The sequence below is a fragment of the Centruroides vittatus genome, unplaced genomic scaffold, assembly GCF_030686945.1.
Source record: "Centruroides vittatus isolate TY-2023 unplaced genomic scaffold, ASM3068694v2 contig_439, whole genome shotgun sequence".
Classification (NCBI taxonomy): domain Eukaryota; kingdom Metazoa; phylum Arthropoda; class Arachnida; order Scorpiones; family Buthidae; genus Centruroides; species Centruroides vittatus.
In genome coordinates, this window is record NW_027122239.1 from 825,890 (window position 1) to 847,713 (window position 21,824).

Sequence of the window (21,824 nt, forward strand, 5' to 3'; positions counted from 1 at the left end):
ACAAAGTCAGTTAAATTCTTCTAATTTTTTCTCTTTTTTTTGTAAACTAAATAAAGATAAGTGAGTCGCAGATAGTTTAATTACTGTTAAGTTCTTGGCACATGCAGAATGTTTTCTTTTACTGAAGAGAAAAATCGTTTCAGAAACAGTGATAAGTATATACAGTATTTTAAAAAAATAAAATAAAATATTCCAGTAAATAAATCGTTAGAAAGATAAATAGTTTGTAAGAAATGCAATAAATAATGTTATTTTATTTATTAATTTAAGCAGCTAGATGAGAGGATAAAAGGAATAATCATCCTAAAGGGAAGGATGTGGTCAATTTTTTTCCTTTTTCTTTTTTTAGTTCGTAAAGATTCTTACAAAGATTAAAGCACGAAATAGAAATTACGAAATAAACTATTAATAAATTTATTCATCATTTTCTTTCGAGTTAGAAGAAATTATTAAATTATAATAAAGGAACATACACACGCGATAGATAATTTCTGTCATTTTTATAATGGTGGACAATATAATAAGGAAGAAAAAGACATCTCCCACGAGATAAAATTATAATGACTTTTGGAGCAGAGGTTAGTTTAGCTGTCTCTGTACTCTCACCTTTGGGACTATGTAACTCGCAACAGGGACTTCAGGTGCCGTAACATTACAGTCTATCTTGCGTCACACAAGCCGTAATGGCTGTAACGGTTGGAGGAACAGTCAGTTCCTAATCCTCCCAGGACGTGTCACTTCTAAGTTCTTCTTTACCCTTATTGTTTATAGTTATATATAATCCTCCTAAAATAATCTTCCTTAAATTTGCATCCTGAATATAACAAAATAAGACGTTTCCCTCTCAAAAATATTTAATTTCCTACGTCTAAATTTAAAATTAAATAGGGAAAATTAACTTTCAATAATATATATATATATATATATAAACAACAATACTTTCCTAATGGTGTAATTATTTTAGATTTAAAGTAAGAGCATTTAATTTTTGTATATAATATTTAATTTATAAAATATTTTAGTAAAAAATAAACTAATTTTTATATATTCTAAACATATTTTTAATTATTGTACTTAAGAGAGAATATTTTTTAAATTGTATATTTATTTATATATTCTTTTAAAAACTTATTTTAAAAATATTTTATGCAAATTTAATGTTTATAAATGATACATTTTTTGTGTTAATTTTGTCACTGTCGTTTTATAAAATTACTTTTTTTTTATATCCATATTTTAATACATAAAATTTTCACGATGACTTACGAGCTTTTCTGTGTCATACATTTAAAAACATTAACCCCGATTACATTAAAAAATTAATAATTAATACTTAAAAAACTACTTTAAAATAAATTAACAAATTAATCATTTTATTTTAATTTTAAAAAGGATTTTTTTAATATTTAAGGCGATTTTTATATTTTATACATTTCGTTTAATATTCATTTTTTAAAAATAGAATTAAAATTAGTTTTTTTGAAATAGAATAAAAAAATTTAATTGTCATTTACAAAACTTAATTAGTAATTAATTATTTTAAAAATTGCAGAAATTAATTGCAATTTTTTTAAAAAGGCAAAATTGGAATATTAAGAAATGACAATTTGAAGGAATTTAGAATTAAAATCTATTTCTTTTTCTTAAGTAGAATAAAATCTTTAATTATTCTTTTATACAGTTTAATAAATAATTAACAAAAAGTTATAGAATATAATTACTTTTTGAAAAATACAGAATTAACATTTTGAAAAAATGACAATTTTTATAAATGAAAACGGAATAAAAATTTATTTTATTGTTAATTATTGTTTTACTTTTGGAATAGAACAAAAATTATATTTGCCATTTTCAGAATTCAAGTAATAAATAGTTACAGAAATTAACTTTATTTTTTAAAAAATACAAAATTACCATTTTGCGAAAAATGACAATTTTTGTCATACGAAAAAATAAATTCGCTTTTTTTTACATAGAACATAAACTTTAATTTTTACTTGCAAAATTTAACTAATAAGTAATTTTTAAAGACTATAAAAATTAATTGCGTTTTTTTTTAATGCAAAAATGATCATTTTCAGGAAAAGCCAATCTTCATCAAGTAAAACAATATTAAAACTTGCTTTTTTTTATATAAAACATAAAATTTAATTGCCATTTGTAAAATTTAACTAATAATTTAATTTTTAAAAATTACAGAAACTGATTGCATTTTTAAAAAAATACAAAATGATAATTTTGTGAAAACGACAATTTTCGTCAAACTTTTCAATATTTTTTTTTTTTTTTTTTTTGAAATTGATCTACTTTCTTTCAAACTGAAAATTTTGAAATTGAAGTATGACATCTAATTCTGTTATTTTTCAAAACCGACATTTTCTTTTCAACTCTATTTTTTAGAATTGATATTTTTCAGGAGTTTGTCACTTTTTGAAGCCAATCATTTCTTCCCACAACAAGATTGAATCTTTATATATATATATATAAAAGGAAGGGAAAGAGAGAAGAGAAGAGAGAAGAAATTATCATTCACCACATTAACAAATATATAAAACTAGACATAAATAAATAAAAGAAGCTTTAAAAGAAGGGGAGGTAAATTTTCAAAATGGAGAAAGAAAGAAGAGATTAAATTGGTTTCGCTTTAAAAATAAATTCTTAAAATTTCTAGCGATTGAAAGAAGCTTAAACCCATTGGTTATTATGGAGACAACGTTTTGTGAAACGTTATTATTATTTTTTAAACAAAAAATATAGTTACAAAAGCCTATATAGGTCTCATATACTTCACGATTGCCTCTTAAGTCTAGAACGTTATCGAAACTACGCAGCTGTGTATACTTGCTCATTGGAAATGAACTTTAAATAAACATTCAGATCTTTCATCCAGTTTAAATAAACACTTGACAATAACGTTTTCGTTTTCATTAGCGAAAGAGAATCTGTTACTTCTTGAAGATTTGATGCTGTTATATAATATGAATTCTGTATTGATGTTACTTATTAGAAAATAAATTATAATTAATCGTATTTAATTTTAATTAAGTGTGTGTATCTGTGAATAAAATGCATATTTTTTAAGTAATTTTTTTTATTTATTTTTTTGGAATGAAGATGGAACGAGATTCTTTAAAAGAGAGAGGAAAACTTTTTTAATAAAATTGCAGATTTTTAGCTTAATTTTCTTCTTTTTAAGTCTTCTTTAAGTGTAATTTTTGTATAATGTATTCTCTCTTTTGAGAAAAATAGATTTATTATTATGCAGTTTATACAGTTTATCATAGGGGAAAAAATCCCTTAAAGTAATTATTTTTAAATTTAATTCTATACGGATTTTTGCATTCGTTTAAAAGATAAATTAACTGCTTATTTTAACAATAAAGAAGGGGTAATTGAATTTTATTTCTACTTGATCTTTCCTCCGAAAAAAAGTCAGAAAAAAATAGAGGAGGAAGAAAACACAAAAACGTTTCATATTATCGCACTACCTACCATCCGAAACGCCAAGCAAACTGGAGTCATGAGGGACCAAGCTTTAGTCCCAGGTTCATTATGGGCCACGTCACGTGACGCATGGAGCCACACATCCGTACCGTGAGGCGAGACAGAACCCCCCCACACACACACAAAACTAAATTCCCCGTAGAAAGACTTTCATCCCTTCTTTTAACAGTGTGAAGTGATGGGAGTTAACCAAAACTTAATTTTATCTCGCGGGGGGACCATCACGAAAATCTCGTGACGTATGCGTGTCACGAATCCATTAGAACGTAGGCATGACGAGACACCACCCAACGAATTGCTTGGATTAATCCGTTTTGATCACGCAGTTTAAGTGTAATTCCCTCCTATAGTTTAATTGTCTGCAGTACATCACTAAAATGAATTTGGAAAAACAAGTAAAACGAGTAACTATCATCTATTAAAGTGTAATTTTTGCAAGTATAATAAGACACTAGTGTTTTTAGTTTGAAATCTAATGATGTGGGGTGAGCCTTCTGCTTTAGAATAGGATTATTCTTCCAATTCTTTTACTCCCTCAAGAGGACGATTACTGTTTCTAGAATTATTCCACTTGTTTCTAAAAGAGGGTATGAGAATAGACAGGTGAATTACAATTTATATTCCTGATTAAAATTCGACGATATCCTACCCAATGTTTAAATTTTTAAAATCTTTCCGGGGGGATGAATGAAGGTAGGGAGTTGGGGAAAATTGTGATTATCGATTCTGTTACTCGGTGAGTAAAATATTTTGATTAGGAATTACGGATTAAACTGCGTTAAAAATAATTATACTAAATACAAACTGACATTAATTCCATCAATTTTAGCACTTCTGGAATGATTGAGGTACAATCGATGCTCTGGAGTATTCAATTGGATATAGGATTATCCTTTGATGGCCATGTTGCTGGTGCGCTAACTAACAGAGCGTATTAACTTCAATCGAAACGGAGAGAAGACAATTTACATAATCTGACTAGACGTGTTAGAACGTTGAGGGAACACTAATTTACCGGCTCTGTAGTTCCATATAATGTTTGAGGTACACCACTAAGATTATCTTTGTTCCTATTATTGAACGCAGTTTGGCTTTTAGAAATTAATTTTTATTTTTCTTTCCTTCTTTTAAATTCTTCTGTCATTCGTTAAATATTTATTTCTATTCTTAATTAGAAGAAATAATTTAATTTTTCTATTAAGGAAATCAATCCATTGAAGTAAACAATTACAAACTCATCAAGATTATATCAATGAGTGTATATATATATATAAGTAAACTTTATCGTCATCATATATAAAGCGTATATAGATGGGTTGCTCTCCGTTATCATTATAAGTGATTGAAGAGAGTAGGAGACTCAAGAGTCCACTCTGAAGAGAATTTTTCTGTCTTACAGACTTCGAGGTATTTCAGTATGGTTAGATGGAATATGAACAGATGTTATTTGTAAAAATAACCGCCAAACTTCTACACTGGGAACGAAAATTTTTAACTTTTTAGTAAAGGTCCAGAGAGGGGACGTTATGGTCTTTCAGATGGACATCAACTGAAAACCACATGCTGACAACATTAGGAGAGTGGTCGTTCCTCGCCATTGGCTTGTTTGCTTGTCATTTTAAGCAGAAGTATATACTAAGACGATTCGCTCCATTTCTCCTCCGGTAATCGTTGTTTGGGACAATTTGTGGACATTCTCTGCAATGGACGTCTTCCGCTTAATCGCATTCTTCTTTAAGGATTTATCTTTGAAAGAACTAGATAAATGTCTAGCACTTCATTCTAGAAACTATTATTTGTATATACTATTGTTTTTCTTTTATTATAAATTGCAATTTTCTAAAAATTATGATTTATAAACTTTAAAAAAATAAATAAATAAAAACACAAAAACGAATGATGAAAACCAGAAAAAAAATAAATCGTGTTAAAAAAAGATTCTACTTGATTAATAACACCAAAAAATTTGAATTTATAATTTCTTCTTCGCTTTATTTATTCGTTTCATTTGCAATTCTTTATGAGAGATATTTAGAAAAAATTTTATATATATTTAAAAGAAAAATAATAATATTTATATATAAAAAAGAGGTTTAAAATTGAAGCAAAGCGTTTTCAATTTCTGAACAGAATCAAGTAAAGAGAGGAGAAAGTTAGTCACGTAAGACCGTGAAAATCTGAACACCTGTAAACATTTTATCAATAGCTTATCGCCCTGACTTACAACACATGTAGTTAGAACAGAAGTCAAGAAAAAAAAGGTAAACGAAAGAAAAAAAAATACAATTGTAAACTTCGGATCATCAGTTAAACTGGTAAGACTCAAAACTAAGTCAAGAAAGTAGAAGCGAAAAAAAATAAAGTAAAATAAAAGAATTAATGTATTGCTAACTTCTAATTTAAAGCGGGAACCAGATTTATATTCAATTGTTTTATTTTGAAAATCTCTTAAATTTCAAATTAAATAAATCTTAACGTCGTAGTTATGTACATCATGCGCAACATCATCCGTAGGGCGTGACTTATTCCGTTGGGTATTTAAGTAGGCAAGAAGAGTTTCTGATCTATCTAGAAAGAATAGGGAAAAGGAAAAAAAAGACAGACAATTACCCAGTAGAATAAAAATTGCAGAAAAATGATGAATTACACTAACTCCAAGAAAGGACAGAACCCACACCGGGTGTTTTTTGAAGAGGAGGGAGGAAAATAAGGATTCCCCATCGAAATGACTTAGAATCAAAAAAAAAATTCTTGGAGGGTAATAAAGCCGAAGAAAGAGTTTTTGCTTTGCGATCTTCACATTTTCCGCGGAGGAGTGGAATTTTCTGGATTCGAAATAATCGAAGCAAAGGTATCCTTTACACGGGACAAAAATTCACATTTTGAAAATCCTACTCATCTATAACGCTTTATATACAAGTAAATTACACGTAGAAAGTTAAATAATTTATGTACAAACAAGAATAAATTGCTAAAAAAATGATTTTTTTGCTGCGATTTTGCTAATTAATTAATACATGATATACGTAAAGTTATATATATATATGTACTGTACCTGCATCACTGGTGTGGCCTTCTGATAAATTTAAATCTGGAGAAAAGTTTTATGCGTTACCTAATCTAGATCAATGTTAATGATGCAAGAAAAGTTGTCGCTATTCTTGCACTAGTCTCAGAATAACCATTATTAGCTGGCTAATTACCATGTACGAACTTTATACCCCAAAAGCGGCTAAGTTAAAAGAGAACAAGATTCCTGTCACTTGGTTAATTAGTAGTCTGACTTGAATCACCGTCAAACGAATCCTCTGCTGGAACTTGACGACTCAACACCTTTCAAGTTTCTCTATTCAACATGACTTGTTACACTTTAACAAGAATTAAATATCCGACAACTGACGAAAGCTGTTTAATAGATTTGAACAGTAAAAATTTATTTTTATCAGAAGATAATTGTCTATTTTTTTCCACTCCTCTTCTAACATACGTGGTTGATTATACGAGAAGCGTACTAAAAATTCAGTTGTTTTAAAAATACAGATTTAAATTCGTTAAAACGTGATAAATATTACATTAAAAGTAATAAATAATAATCCGGCGAAGAAAATAAATCATAAAATTCTCAAAAAAATCGCTAAAATAGCAAGATAATAAGTATATAAAGTTGGAGAAGTTGAAACGTATCCTTCAATTATAGAGGAAATTCAAGAAAATTGATAGTTTCCTAAATATGTAAAAATTCTTAAAATTATACCAGAAGATAGAAAAATTCCGGAAGAAAGTTTCAATTTTTTTTTAATATATTTTTTTTTCGTTTCCCATCCGAGATGTATATATAAACAACAGTAAAGTTTTATACAACAACAGTATGGCATGAGAGCGGATGTCGGAGTGTGAACAGACTACTGTTATATAAACATTTGTCATACTAGCTGTCGTATTTGATCGATAACTTTTGGATCCGGAATGATTTTTTTAGATGGTTTAGAGACACACAAACAGATGGAAAATAAAAATTCTGAATGCCAATATACTAATCTCTGATAGTGTTGTTGTGAGTAAATTCTTCACTATTAAAGTAACAAGACTTCAAAGTTAGTATGTCTGTAGTTTAAAGTGGTGTTTTATAAGGCGTATAATTATCTTTATAAAGCGTTTTTTTTCACTTTTAACGCCAATTTAAACGCCGGTAAAATTATAGTAATTATAATTTAAACTTATTAATTTTTTAAATATACTTTCATATTTATACATAATTTGCATTTTTAGTAAGGAAAATGTGTTGTTTTTTTTGGTATAAAAATGTGTTTTTTTATCATTTCTCTTTCTACAATCTACATATTATTATGCTAATTACATCGAAATAATTATTTTATTATAAGAATACGATTAGAAAATAATTAACTTTGTTAATTTTATTTATTTATTTATATAAAAAAGATTATGCATTTTTTAACGGGTCTTCCATATATATTTACGTAAGTTTTTATTGGAAAAAATATACAAGAAATCTCAACATGTGACTTATCACCACGAAACACTATAGAACATGAAGAATTTTTAAAGAATTTCTATATGAAAACATGATAAAAATTGAAATTAAATCAAAATTATGGAAGAAAAATTATTTTTTAATACATAAAATAGTAAATGAAGAGCAGGGAGAGGATTCGAGAAGATACTTTTTAGATATACAGCACTCGCGTGTAGTATTGGATATATATTTTTTCCCCTTCTACGTATCTTAAATCATTTTTGCAATGATGTGAATATAATATCTGGATATTCTAGTGACATTTGCTGCAGACTGTCTTGCTCTGATGGCAGATGCGAGAAAGGAAAAGAAAGAGAAAGAGAGAGAAGAGAGAGAGAGAGGAAGAGAGAAAGAGAGGAAGAGAGAAAGAGAGGAAGAGAGAGAGAGAGAGAGATACCAAATGATGCTGATCAATCTAAAGAAAGTATACTTGTAGATCGTTTTTAGATGTTGCAGGTGTCTTAAATGAACCATTTGAACTTGTTGAGAATGTATTTACTTTGTTTTTATCTTCTTCCATCATGTGATCTTTACAAGTTAATCTATCTTTATATATATTTAATATAATTCTTAATAAATATTAATCTTTAATAAAAGATACAGAGCGATTTTTCTCTTTTATATAAATACTTAAAAGTAGAAATATTATTATTATTTTTTTTTTTATCTTTATAAATGTATAAGAGAGGACATTTCTGTTTCATAAATACATAAAAAGTCAGCATTTTATCTCATAAAATACGTTAAAATGAAAATTTTATCTTATAAATACATAAAATAAAAATATTGTTTCGTAAATACATAAAAATGATAATTTTAGTTTCGCAAATATCATCAAAAATGAATAATTTCTTATTATAAATGTATTAAATAAAAATATATTTTTATCTGATAAATACGTCAAATGATTTTTTTAATTTTATTTATAAACGTACAAATTAATATATAAATTTACCATATTTTTATTTATTTTTTCAATTTTTTAGAAAAGTAGAATATAATTAAAATTAAATATTTATTATTATTATTATTATTTATCTTTCAGTTTCGTTTAATTGTAATTAACTTTTTTGTTTCAGTTTCATTTAAATGTAATTCAAATTTAATTTTCAATTTCATAATTGAAATTAATTACAATCGAATGAATAAAATGAAAAGGATTAATTTTTTTTTTATTCTTACAAAATTTATTTATTCTTTTTTTAAAACATATTTATTTAATTACAATTAAGTGTAAAAAGAATATAATTTAATTGTAATTTTTTAAAACGCAATAAAATAAAATTAAGATATAGAGTTTTTTTTACAGAAAATTATGTTTACTTTACGATAATGTTTTATTTTATTTAATTATTATTATTATTTTTTTTAAATTAAAAATTTCAATTTTAACTTTATAATTATCCTTGTTATCAAAGTTTTTACAATTCTTGTCTTCTACATAGTCAGCTGCCAATGGCAGTCACGTGATATCCCTATGGCGCCTGTTGCCAGGATACCAATCATATGACGTTTCGAAACTGCCTATTAGCTATAACCATCTATCAGTCGGACGTCAACGTACGTCCGAAGGAAAGACTTTTGTACGCCAACTATTATTTGTACGGTAGACCAACAGATGCCCTGGAGCTTGCCCGATTTATCTTTATCCAAAGGAAGAAGAAGAAGAAGTAAAGAAAAAAAAGGGCACATGCATGATAGGCTTGATAGGACAATCGTGCTGTACAACCTGATGTAACTGAGAGGATTATCTACTTTCATTTTATTAATGTGATGCTCTATCCCTGAATTCCTAATATATATATATATGTATATTCTCCCCCGTTTTAGCGTTATCCTATTATTAGGTCGGGTGATTATATGCTCAAAATAACCAATTTTACTTAATATAAATCGTTCACGAGACTGATATATTAGACAAAAATAATGATCGAGTTGACTTTCCATGCATGACCGTCTAATGGCATCTGATCACGTGATTGGTTCGTTTTAGGGGGAGTATCGATACTAATTAATCAAACGTTCGATAGAACTGATTTATAATAAACAGAAGGGTCATTTTTTATACGTTAAAAGCGAGGAAATGTCGAGCTTTAACTGTAACAAAGCCACTTAAATGAACGTTTTTCATTTAAAAAACTTGAATCACGTGATCAAAATCATTTAGGCAAATTAATGCCTTAAACACGTAGGGAATGAATAGAACTTTAATTATTATTACATTTTACTTTTTTACTTATAAATAATTAAATGTATTTATTTTAAAATTAATAACCGGTTTCTTGCACACGTTTTCTATGGCCAAATGAATGAAGAGAGTCATACTGAAAGCTGATGCTGCAGCTACCAGTGGATTGAATATATAATAAATATTTATTTATGAAACTTTAATATTCACAATTTTACTAAATTTAATAGATTGGTGACAAAAATCATTAGAAGAACTATCTTGATCTAATTGATGCTAACAAAGACAAATTAGCCTTTTTTTCAATATCTTCCTCTGGAGTACGATAATTTTATTATATTTTTTTCCCCTTTACTAACTCTTTTTTCCCCCTCTTCCTCTTCAATTAATGGAGTGTCAAACTTTATATATTGTGATGTAATTAAGTATTATATTTAACTTGATAAATTATCCAAATACGTTATATGTTTTTATTCGTGTATGTTTAATATATTGTTTGTCTCCATTACACATAAATTATATTAATCATAGCATGATAATTAAGGAAAGATTGCTGCTATATTTTCATCTCGTTAATGCAGTTTGTTACGTAAATATTCTTAAATAAATTATAATATAATTTTTATTTTTTTTATGAGAAGATAAATGAAGATTATCAAGCAATTTAAATATACAGTATAAACTGTTTATAATGTATAAAAATTTAATTGTCAATTTTGTATACTCTTCACTTATTTTCTATATAATTTAAATATTTTTAGAAATTTTGTGTTATATTTCTACTTATTTTAAGCATTATCTTCGTTACATAGCATAATAAATGTATAAAAACGGACAAACAGACAGACATTCTATTACATATGTATAGAGAATGTAATAAATATTTTAACAGTATTTTAATTGTTTAATTCCTTATATTCTTTGCTGATTTTCTGTATTTTTATAAAGTTTTTTGTTATACAGTTATACAGTGAAATTGTATTTATAATATAGTAAATGTATAACATATTTTACAATATTTAATTATATAAAGATGCATAAAAATATAGAAATAAGTGAAGAGTGAAGAAATTAAGCAATATAAATATTGTTAAATTTTTATGTTATTATAATATAAATATTTATAAGAATATATAAATTATATAAATAAGGCGTTTAAAAATATATTAAGCAGTTTAAATAAAATTTTATTTATTTAAAATTTTTATTTATTTATTTATGCTGTAAAAACTATGTTATTTTTTATAGTTTAAGGTTATTTACACTGGTTTTTATATGGCTATTTACGGTTATAATGTTGTAGAGACGTTTTTATTGAAGCTCTTTATAAATTTTATTTTTATATATTTTTATAAGACAGTAAAATTACTCATTTCTCTTCTATTTTGTTTATCAAATCTATAAAAAAAATCTTATCTTTTTTATTCTATTTAAAAAATGCAAAAATAAGGAAATAAATTAGAGACATTCTATTTTTAAGTATAAAATAAAAAATATAAGAAAAAAATTTTTAAGTTATTTAATTCTAATGCAATTTTTATAATAATTAAAATAAAAATTTATTATTTTTTATGTAGTATAAGCGTAAATAAGCAATTTAAAATTAATTTTTCTAACATTAATTCAGTTATACATCAGTATAAAATGAATATATTATACTCTTAGATGTCGAGTGCTGTACATAACTATTCAAGGAGCTGCTAGATAAAAGCATATATTTGTTATAAATGAAACAGTATTGAAAATAGAAAACGGTGCTCATTGTTTGTCAGATCGTTTTTCTCTCAGTCATTGCTCTGCGGGAGTGCAGCAGATGCTGCTTGACAAGATTTGCTCGTCATTAGCAGAGTATTATAACCATTGCTATGCACTGTATTAAACACCTCTCATTGCAATCTGTTATAATCGTTGCTACGACTAATTAATGAAGTGAACCCATCTTTAATCTCCTTATTCCTCCTATTACTTTGAGTTAAAACGTAAAAGTGTCAAAGTAAATGAACAAATGTAATATTATTAATTCGTTATTTTTCAACACATTCTGATTAGAAACGGCGTAAGGATTGAGAATAACTTTCAATCATATTTTTTTCCCCCTCCCTCTTTTCCACTTTCAATTTTAAGTAAATTAATTTTTCTTCTTTACATTATTTAATTAATGTCTTCCTTGAAGTTAAAAATCATTAATGATATTTTATAGTTTTGATTTTAATCTTTACACAGATTAATTTTTATTTAAACATTATTCTCATTTTTTATTCTGTTTTTTTAAATTTTTTTTCTAATTTTATTTAATAATATTTAAAAAAAATTGTCTATTATTTATATGAATAGATAATTTTAAAATTTATTACAAATTTGTTATATTTAATCATACAAATTTTCAATTTTGTTGAGATGATTAAAGTCTTACTCACTGGAGTATTCTGGAGCAGAGTTGATTTAGGAAAAAACGATTTAAGAAAAAATTAATTCAATAATTAATATTCTGTTCTTTTTTTTAATTTTTATTGTAAAATAGCGTTAATCAGGGAATAGAAAACGGTTGACACGAAATGAATAACGATTATTATGGCACCAAGGAACCGGACATCAGTTTGGGGGAAGAAAAATGAAAGCGAACAAAACATTTCAACATGAAGGTGACTTATTTTTGTCTATTGTATTCTTTTTGATATATGTCTAAATTTTACAGAAAAATGCGATCGAGTAAAATTAATCAAGTTTTATTTTTAGTTTAGTACGTGTCACAGTTGATCGTCTACACCCCTCACTATGAAATCACAAAGAATAATAGACAATGAAAGATACTTTAATTGTAAGATGCACGCAATTTACGGGCGTGGCACAGAAAAATATATAGAAAGCAACAACTTGTTCGAATCAAAGTGTATAAATAAATTTTTTATTCTTTCTTTATAAGCAATCCCTGTCAGGATTTTATAAAGCGCCTGTAAAGGTTACTTCTCTGTAAAGAGATAAAGTCGTGCAGTGAAGTATTTACAGGTTAACTTTCAATACTCTTCCTTTAACCGAATCTTTAAGCTTTCTATACACTTTTTTCTATTATTAGATAAATTTTAAGCGATAAATATTTGTTTTTTTATGTAATGTTTTTATATATTATTTTAATTTTCTTATATAAATATTAATTGATATCACTTTTACGTTAATTTATAATGGTTTAACGTTATAAATTTTTTTTTCTAAAAACAATAAAACATATAAAATAATTAATTATAATTAATGAAATTCGTGTTTTTTAAAAAAATATTTATATAATTTTCACGCAAATTTACAGCTCTTATATTTTAAAAATACACAAAAATTCATTTGAAAAACTATATTTCGTATAAGTGTAAATAATATTAATCGCTAATAAAAATGTTTTATACTTATTTTTTTATTAAAATTATAATTAAGTTAGGAATTTTAGTTTGTCTCTTTTGAAGATAATTTGCTATCAAAGATAATTAGAGCTTGGAAGATAAATTATGAATAAATTATTTTAACTATATCATTACTTATCACTGTAATCGGTTTTATGGTTTAATGAGAGATGAAGTTACTCCAAAAGAAAAAAAAAAACCTTCATAAAACCACCCCCAAAAGATTGTTTTTTAAAAATAATTTTTTGTATTTTTTTAATTATTTTAACCGTTTCACACTTATTCATTTTGTTGTCTTGTGTATTTTGTATTTTCTCCTTCTTCATTATCACGTATATTCTTTGTTTGATGGTGATGACATTTTAAGGTGAATAACTGCATAAAGTAGAACGACAGAAGAGAGACTGTGAAGGAAAAAAAAACGATTTAAGTAGCTACTTAACCATCGTTCTACTCATTAATTTTGTGTCTTATTCTCGCTACAAACAAACAGTGCTTTTTAATCTAAACATTTTTACTGCATCCTTCTAAATCGGTCTTCTCTGTAATTCAATTATATCAGTCGTTAAGTAAGTGGCTGTAATTACATCGTCTTTTTCTCTAGTCCCTGTTATTTTTTTTTCCTTTACTCTGTTCCACTTAGTGAGAGAATAAATCGCGTAGATGTGTGGAAAAATCTCATCTAAGAAAATCTTCTCGAGTTCGCACAGAAATATGCGATAATCTGTATGTGTGTGTATATATATATAAAAGTAACTTCCTCCGACTCTTATAATTTGTTTTATTTGTTATTTTATTAAGTTATCTTTATTCTTTCTCGAAGTTTTCAGTCCTTGTGTGGATGCAGAGTTGGGCAGATGGCCTAGAAAAATGATACAGGAATTTTTATCAAAGAAAAATAGGTTAAAAATAACACAAACAAGCGCATTAAGCATAAAAAAAGAATAAATTGTGATTAAAATCCATAAAAGTTGACTCGAAATAGCATCTTATAAGCTTATTTTTTTAAATAACGTTTATTTTACTTAATATAAATACTTTTTAAAATTAATTATTATTATTATTATTATTATTTAAAAAATAAATCTTGACATTTTAAGAAAGATGTTAGGGAACTTACATATGAATCATCTACTTTATATCCTGTTCATATTGACGGAAAGACAGGATAAAGGCAGAATAGGACAAGATTACTCCAGTTCTCTGACTGACTGGGTTAGGCAAACACTCGAGTCTTCCTAAGGAAGTGAAACGCGATAGAAAGAAGGGAGCTGAGCAATGTCAAGAGAAGATGGATGGGTCACAAGTTAGACGACTGCCCTGTCACGGGAAACGCTAGAAAATGTGTTGAGAAATGGGTCCACCCGACACGCATTGCGACACGTGGTTCAGACGTCTTGTCACTTGATGTCCCGTCCGATAGAAGTTTCTCCCCCTTTGGCATCCCCTAAATGTGAAAGAGAAAGGGGAAAGTGTGGATTTTTCGTGTGAAGTTGTGTGATGATGGTGATATTTATAAGAGTAATGAATACTTACTTATATGACAGAGACAGTGTGCTACTCTCTTATGAATAAGTTTTGGAGAAGTTGGATATTATTAATTACGTTAATTATGGGAATTAATAATTTTGTTTTTATCTTAAATTATTTCTTATTTTTACAGGATATTTAATCGTTCTTGTGTGAAGGAAAATAACAATATGAAGTCTTTAACAAGTGGGTTCATTTAGATATTATTTAATTAGAAAATTTATTTTTTTTTAAATTGATGTTAAAATTAGAGATTTAAAATAAACTTTTGAACATAAAAAACGTTGTAAAATTACGTAGATATATTATATTGTCTTAATATATATACATATATATATAATAAAGCAGCCATTTATATAAAACACAAAATAATTACATGAAAATTGATAAAATTCGGGATAACCAAGATCAAGAAGGATTCTTAAGATGAAAATGATTAAATTACATAAAACTAGCAAGCTGTATACAATATAAAGAAGATAAATTATAGTTTCTATATTATATTTTATGTTTTATATATATAATCATGTTTACACAAAAGAATACTTTCTACCATTAAAGATCCTCAGCTAGGAATATAATTCTTCAAATATAAATATTTTTGTAGACTATAAAATGCAATTTTTTTATTTTTATTATTTTAAAATTTTAAAATTAAATATAAACGTATAAAAACATCGATATTTAGAGTATAGAATACAGAAGTGCTGAGGTTGGAAGTCAGGTGAGAGCAGATATACGCGAATAAAACAGGTGACGAACATTACCGTAGATCATTTTTACTAGAAAGAAAAGAATGTTTTTCCAACATTGACTTCAAATGATGTTTACAGTTAATGAGATTTCAGAAAAGTTTTTCGAAATTTCACGGTTTAATTTTCTAACGTTTAGAAGTAAAAAGATTTTTCTCTTTAGTGTTTCTTTCTTCTTCTTCTACTTCTAAGAGAGAGAGAGAAAGATAGAGAAGAAGAAGAGGAAGAAGAAGCAAAGCAGAAAAAGCAAAATTATGATATGCATTTATATCTGGATATATCTCATACAGAAATAATAGTCAACTTACTCCGAATATAATTATATTGAGTGAGAGGAGCTACCGGAAAACTGTAGCAGAAGAAATAACTGGGTAAGCGATATGACAAATGATGTTGGAATGACAGACTAATATTTCACGGAACATCTTCCGATTGTATAATGCGTAAGGCTAAGATGAAAAGTTGGATGCTGGAAAGAGAAATTCTCATACTTGTCCCATGAGATGAGAATATGTTAGATAAGAACATTTCGTGATCAGCACCGTCAATGATCTTCTGGATGTGTAAAAATTTATAAAATCCTGTATATTAAAGTCTCGAAAATCTCTTCATTAGACTTTTCTCGCATGTAGGAGAAATCGCATGTGTCAACGATCTTTCGCTTCTTCCGTCCCTTCTATCCGAAAGCCAGGTGAGACAACAGGTGTGGCACTCTACAGGTAACGTTAGACACACCTTGATAGTCGAATCAATGTCGCAGTTTCGAAGGCCGTAGCGGTGGCGCACTCTCTCGACAAATTCACCTAGTAAAGGAAATCAATGGGGTGGCGTCACGTGATCAACAGTGTGGCGGAAGTAAAGCAGACGGACGAAAAGAGGCCGAGTCCATGTGTCGGAGTAGCATTCACTTAAGTAGATGAGTTGCTAGCAGCATGAATAGTATTCTAAGCTTCTTCCACTTTTGAAACTCCCCCTCTACACACACGCACACACACACACACGGTAACAGTCCCGAATTCAATCTGATTAAATCTATCTCGGAGCCTGAGATCTCCTCCCCTTTACCGAAATGTTTGGATTGAAGGAGCGTAAAGCGAGTTTTTATTGCTACCATAGGGAAGTACTGGACTAACCGAACATAAAGAGGAAGGGAGTTGGGTATAGTGGAGTTAGTTGGTGGACGGGGGACGATACCTACCTCTTGGGGACTTTGGTTCTATGACAAATTCTCCCTTTCGTATTCTTTCAGACAATTGCCATGGTGTGATTGATCCGGTAAGTTTAATGCTTTCGTCTGCCAAGCTCCTGTTTTTACACATAACCTGCTTTTATGTACGGGCTCTCTCTATTGTTACACGCCACCGGGGAGCTGTGTGTCCCTAGTGTGGTAGTATAGCAAACACACTCGCACAGACACACACAAACACACACAACTTGTAGCCTTTTGCAATGCTAATGCGGGAGACACTTCGATTGCCACTTTATATCCTCCATAGCGCAATTATAAATTCCTTTTCTATAAATTATTATTATTTCGTGCCCCCCATTTTAATAAATTCCGATCAAGATGAAATATTTATGAAGCTTTTTACACATGTTTAACTCATAAAAAAAACCATCAACTGGTACTTAATTCTAAATTCATGAGGATGAAGAACCGAACGTTTGACAGATGAGGCAGAGAGAGAAGAGAAGATGCTAGAAGCGCAATTATCTATCCGTGACTCTCTCTACTCCTTTATAATTTTCTTAATTAAATGGTGATCCTCAAATTTTTATTATACTCTTAGTTATAAATGGAAAAAGATGCCCATTTTATTTTACATTTCATCACTTATGGGAAATTTAACCGAGTGTCTATTTTATCTTTGTAATAGAATTCGATCTATTCGGAGGATGTTGGAGGGAAGAAAAAAAAGCCGGAACCATTGTATTAAAAAAACCAACAAAACTAGGTTTTGTAGAATAATTTAAAAATTTCCTTCCAGTCGTTTAATGTGTCATATCACGTGATAGTAAATGTATTCCTCTTTTTCCCTTTTATTACGTACGTGAACTCTCACCTGGAGAGCAAGTGCTTACCTCCCAGACTCTCTTACATACTGCAACAATCTATAAAGAACTGATGATATATCTAAACTTTTTGGTTAATTTACTGAATTGTGATAGATTGAATTTTTAAAAAAATTCACTTACAAAAAATTTTATATATACGTATACATAACTTACCCCTACGTATATATATACTTTCAATTTTTTCCAGTAATTTTTTTCTAACTTTAAATGGAATTCATGTTTATTTTATGCAATTTTTTAACCTTTTTTTGAGAAAAATCTTATTTAAAGTGAAATAAATTACAAAAAAATATATATATGTATATAGATGTACAGTAAATATGCTGTTGTTTATTAAAAATTAATGCATTTTTACGAGAAAAAAAATTAATGAAAATTTTAAATTGTTTCGGTAATTTTTTAAAATTGCATTTTTAAAAAATGCAAAATTCATATTTGCATTTTTATAAAAAAAAAGTAATTGTTAAAAATTGACAAAACTTTAATGAAATTTGACAGTTTACACGTGTTACAAACACGTGACTTTAATTGTTACGTAGCGTAAAATTGATTATTTTAACATTGTTTATTTCTTCGAATTACCTTAAATTGCGTAATTGACATTTATTGTTAAGTGACATTAATAAAAAAAATACAAAAATACAAAAAAATTCCGAACGGTTTACTTCTCACTCGTTCAACAAACAACCGCTCGTTACAATTAATTTATACTTGTAGAATCTTCATAAAAATCTATAAAATAAACTCTACTTTTTATTTTTAAACGAAAATACGGCATATAAATTCAAACGAAAGACATATAAATTGTAAAAAAAAGGTAATAGAGAAAGATTAAAAATTAAAATTTCACTTCGGGCGAGTGCCATGTTGCTTTCTTCTTCTGCCAATAACTTCTACAAAAGGCCCACACCCTACATTCGACAACATTTACCATTTACTTTATACTTCAGACTCTCGATCCTTCTCATAAAACACGAACCCACATCAGATGTACTACAACATAAGTTGACAAAAAGAATTCATTCTCGTATAAGCCACTTTTCATTGATTATACATCAATTCTTTCAATAAACGTTAGACTTTTACCATCGTAAGTATCACCCCGCCTAGGACAGACTATAAACCTTATATCAACCCCACCCACTATAAGGATTTTCAAACTATATATATATATATAAAATAAGAAGAAATTCGGGATGGAGATAGAGATAGAGAGAGAGAAGGAGAGTCGGAGAAGAGAGGATACAATCCGTCCGTCAATCTTCGTTAGGACTTTGTAGGATTATACAGAGGAAATATATATATATATATATATATAAAATATAAGAAAAAGATTTATAAAACTGTTGGTAAATAACCAAAGACTTGATGTCCTGTTATACTTCATACATTTGAGTAGAAACATGGCAGGTGTCTTGTTTGTCACTTTTCCAAAATAAGTTTTGAGAAAGGTATTGAGTTGTCACCTGTTTTTTTATTTTATTTTTTATTTTTTGAAGTTTTCTATTCCTAACTCATGCAAATTCTTCAATTTTTTAAAAGAAAATATCTGAGAAATTTATCATTTTAATTGGTATTTAAGCTTCGTAGATGGAGCGTTGATTACGACTTTCATTAAGTAGTTATTACTTCATGATTATAGGAATTATATTTTTAAATTTTAGGGTGAAAATGGTTTTTCGTTATGAATTTAAATATTTTTTATTTAGGGAATTTTTAAGGATTTTTTTTTTACTAGTTTTGTAAAAGGCTATCTATATGTTCTTTTAGTATTTTTATAAAATGAGGAATTTCTTATAATTATATCTTTATAAAATTTGGTTTCAGGAAAACATTTTTAAAATAATTAGAGAATTTCCCTGATATTAAGTTCAAAAATTAGAAAAAATTTCCTGATTTGGAGTTCGAGAATTAGGGAATATTTACAGAAAAAATCAAAGATTACCTCTAATCTCGAATTCAGCAATTAGAAAAATTTCCCTAATTATTTAAGAAAGTGCCATGTTACTTTCTTGTTTTATGCAGAAAAAATTTGGTTATATAGAATGAGAATTTATAGAAAAATTAAAGAATTTTTTCTCAGTTTTAAATTTAGGGAAAAATTTCGAGAGAGAAATGATAGGGAAACTTTTTGGAGTAACTATAGAATTTTTTTAATCTTTAGTATAAAGGAAGAAAAATAGTGACAAATATGAAATATTTTTAGAGAAATTAGGGAATTTTTCATATTTTAGTTCAGGGAAAACCTTTAAAGAAAACTTCTGATACATATTAGGAATATTCTGTATGGAAATTAGGAAAAATTCTTTAATTTTCAAAATATACTTTGAAAATCCGGAAAATTTTTAATAAAAAAATTATTTCTCGTAATTCATTAAATAAGTTTCTTATAAAATACTTATAATAAGATTCACGATAAATAATATTATTGTTACAGTTAATTAAGGAAATAATTTATAATTTTTAATGTACGAAAATTCAGTTAAATCTATAAAGAAACTGAAACTGATGAAGCGCAGTATATTCAATCAAAATAAATATCTTAAATATAAATCTTATTTTAAATTAAAACACAAAATTTTTATTAAAATTATATAAATTACGAAATAAAGTATTTACATTTTAATTTTTAAATAAGGAATTTTAAATATAAAAGAGAGAAAGTGCGAAGTGTATCCAGCATCCGATTGATCTTCCTCATCACTAGGATATATATTATAAAATAAAATTCCTGATATAATTATTTATAAAAAAATTAATAATATAATAATTTATAAAATATTTCTTTTATTATATAAATAATATTTTATAACTTTATTAATTTTTTTAATTAAATATATCATAAATCATTACAGCATCCTTAATAAAAGCATAAATTTGAAGCTTAAATTTCAGTGCTGAAATATAATTTTAGACAATTAATTTAAGCAATAAAGTATTTTAAATAATTAATTTTCAGTTATGAATATTCATTTAAGTCTTTTTTTAAAAAAAATTATATAGTAGTTTCCAATATTTCTCCATAAAATTTTCCTTAATAAAATTGCTTCGCATTTATTATAGATCAATAGAATTTTTATCAATAATAAACGAAAAGAATTTTTATTAGAAGAAGATTTTTATCGTCTTTAACCTTTTACTTTATTTATAAATCAGATTAAAAAAATTATATAAGAAGAAGAAGTAAAACAAATTTCATTTTAAATTCGATAGAGCATCAATTATCCTTGAAAATCGATTATCTGAATGATCAGTTTATTCGATGAAACAAAGGAAAAATATATATTTAAAGATAAAAAAATAATGTTAAAAATAAAAATATTTAATATTTATAAAATATTTAACAAAATATTATTAAATTTAAATAATATTTTATATAATTTTTTAAAGAAATTCTAAAATTATATGTAAGATTTTTATTAATGATTTCTAATCAAATTCTTTTATTTTGCTAAATTTATTCTATATTATCCTTAAAAATTACTCGTCCTAATTTATTTCATTAGAAATTCACTTATTATCATAATTTTATAAGGAGAAATACTCAGTAGACAACTCGAAACAGTACTATTTTAAGGGATTTATTCACCTAACACTAATTTATTAATATTTATTGTAAGAGTATATTTAGAATAACACTCGGATAACACTACAAATAACTATATTACAAGGATTTGCTCTCTTCAGAAATTAATTCAATTTTACAAGGATAACACTCGAGATAACATCCAAAATAAGAATTTTAGAAGGATAACACTTAGAATAACACTCAAGGATAAGATTTTTACAGGGATAACTCTCGAGGTATCATCCAGGATAAGAATTTTACAAGGATAAAACTCCAGATAGCA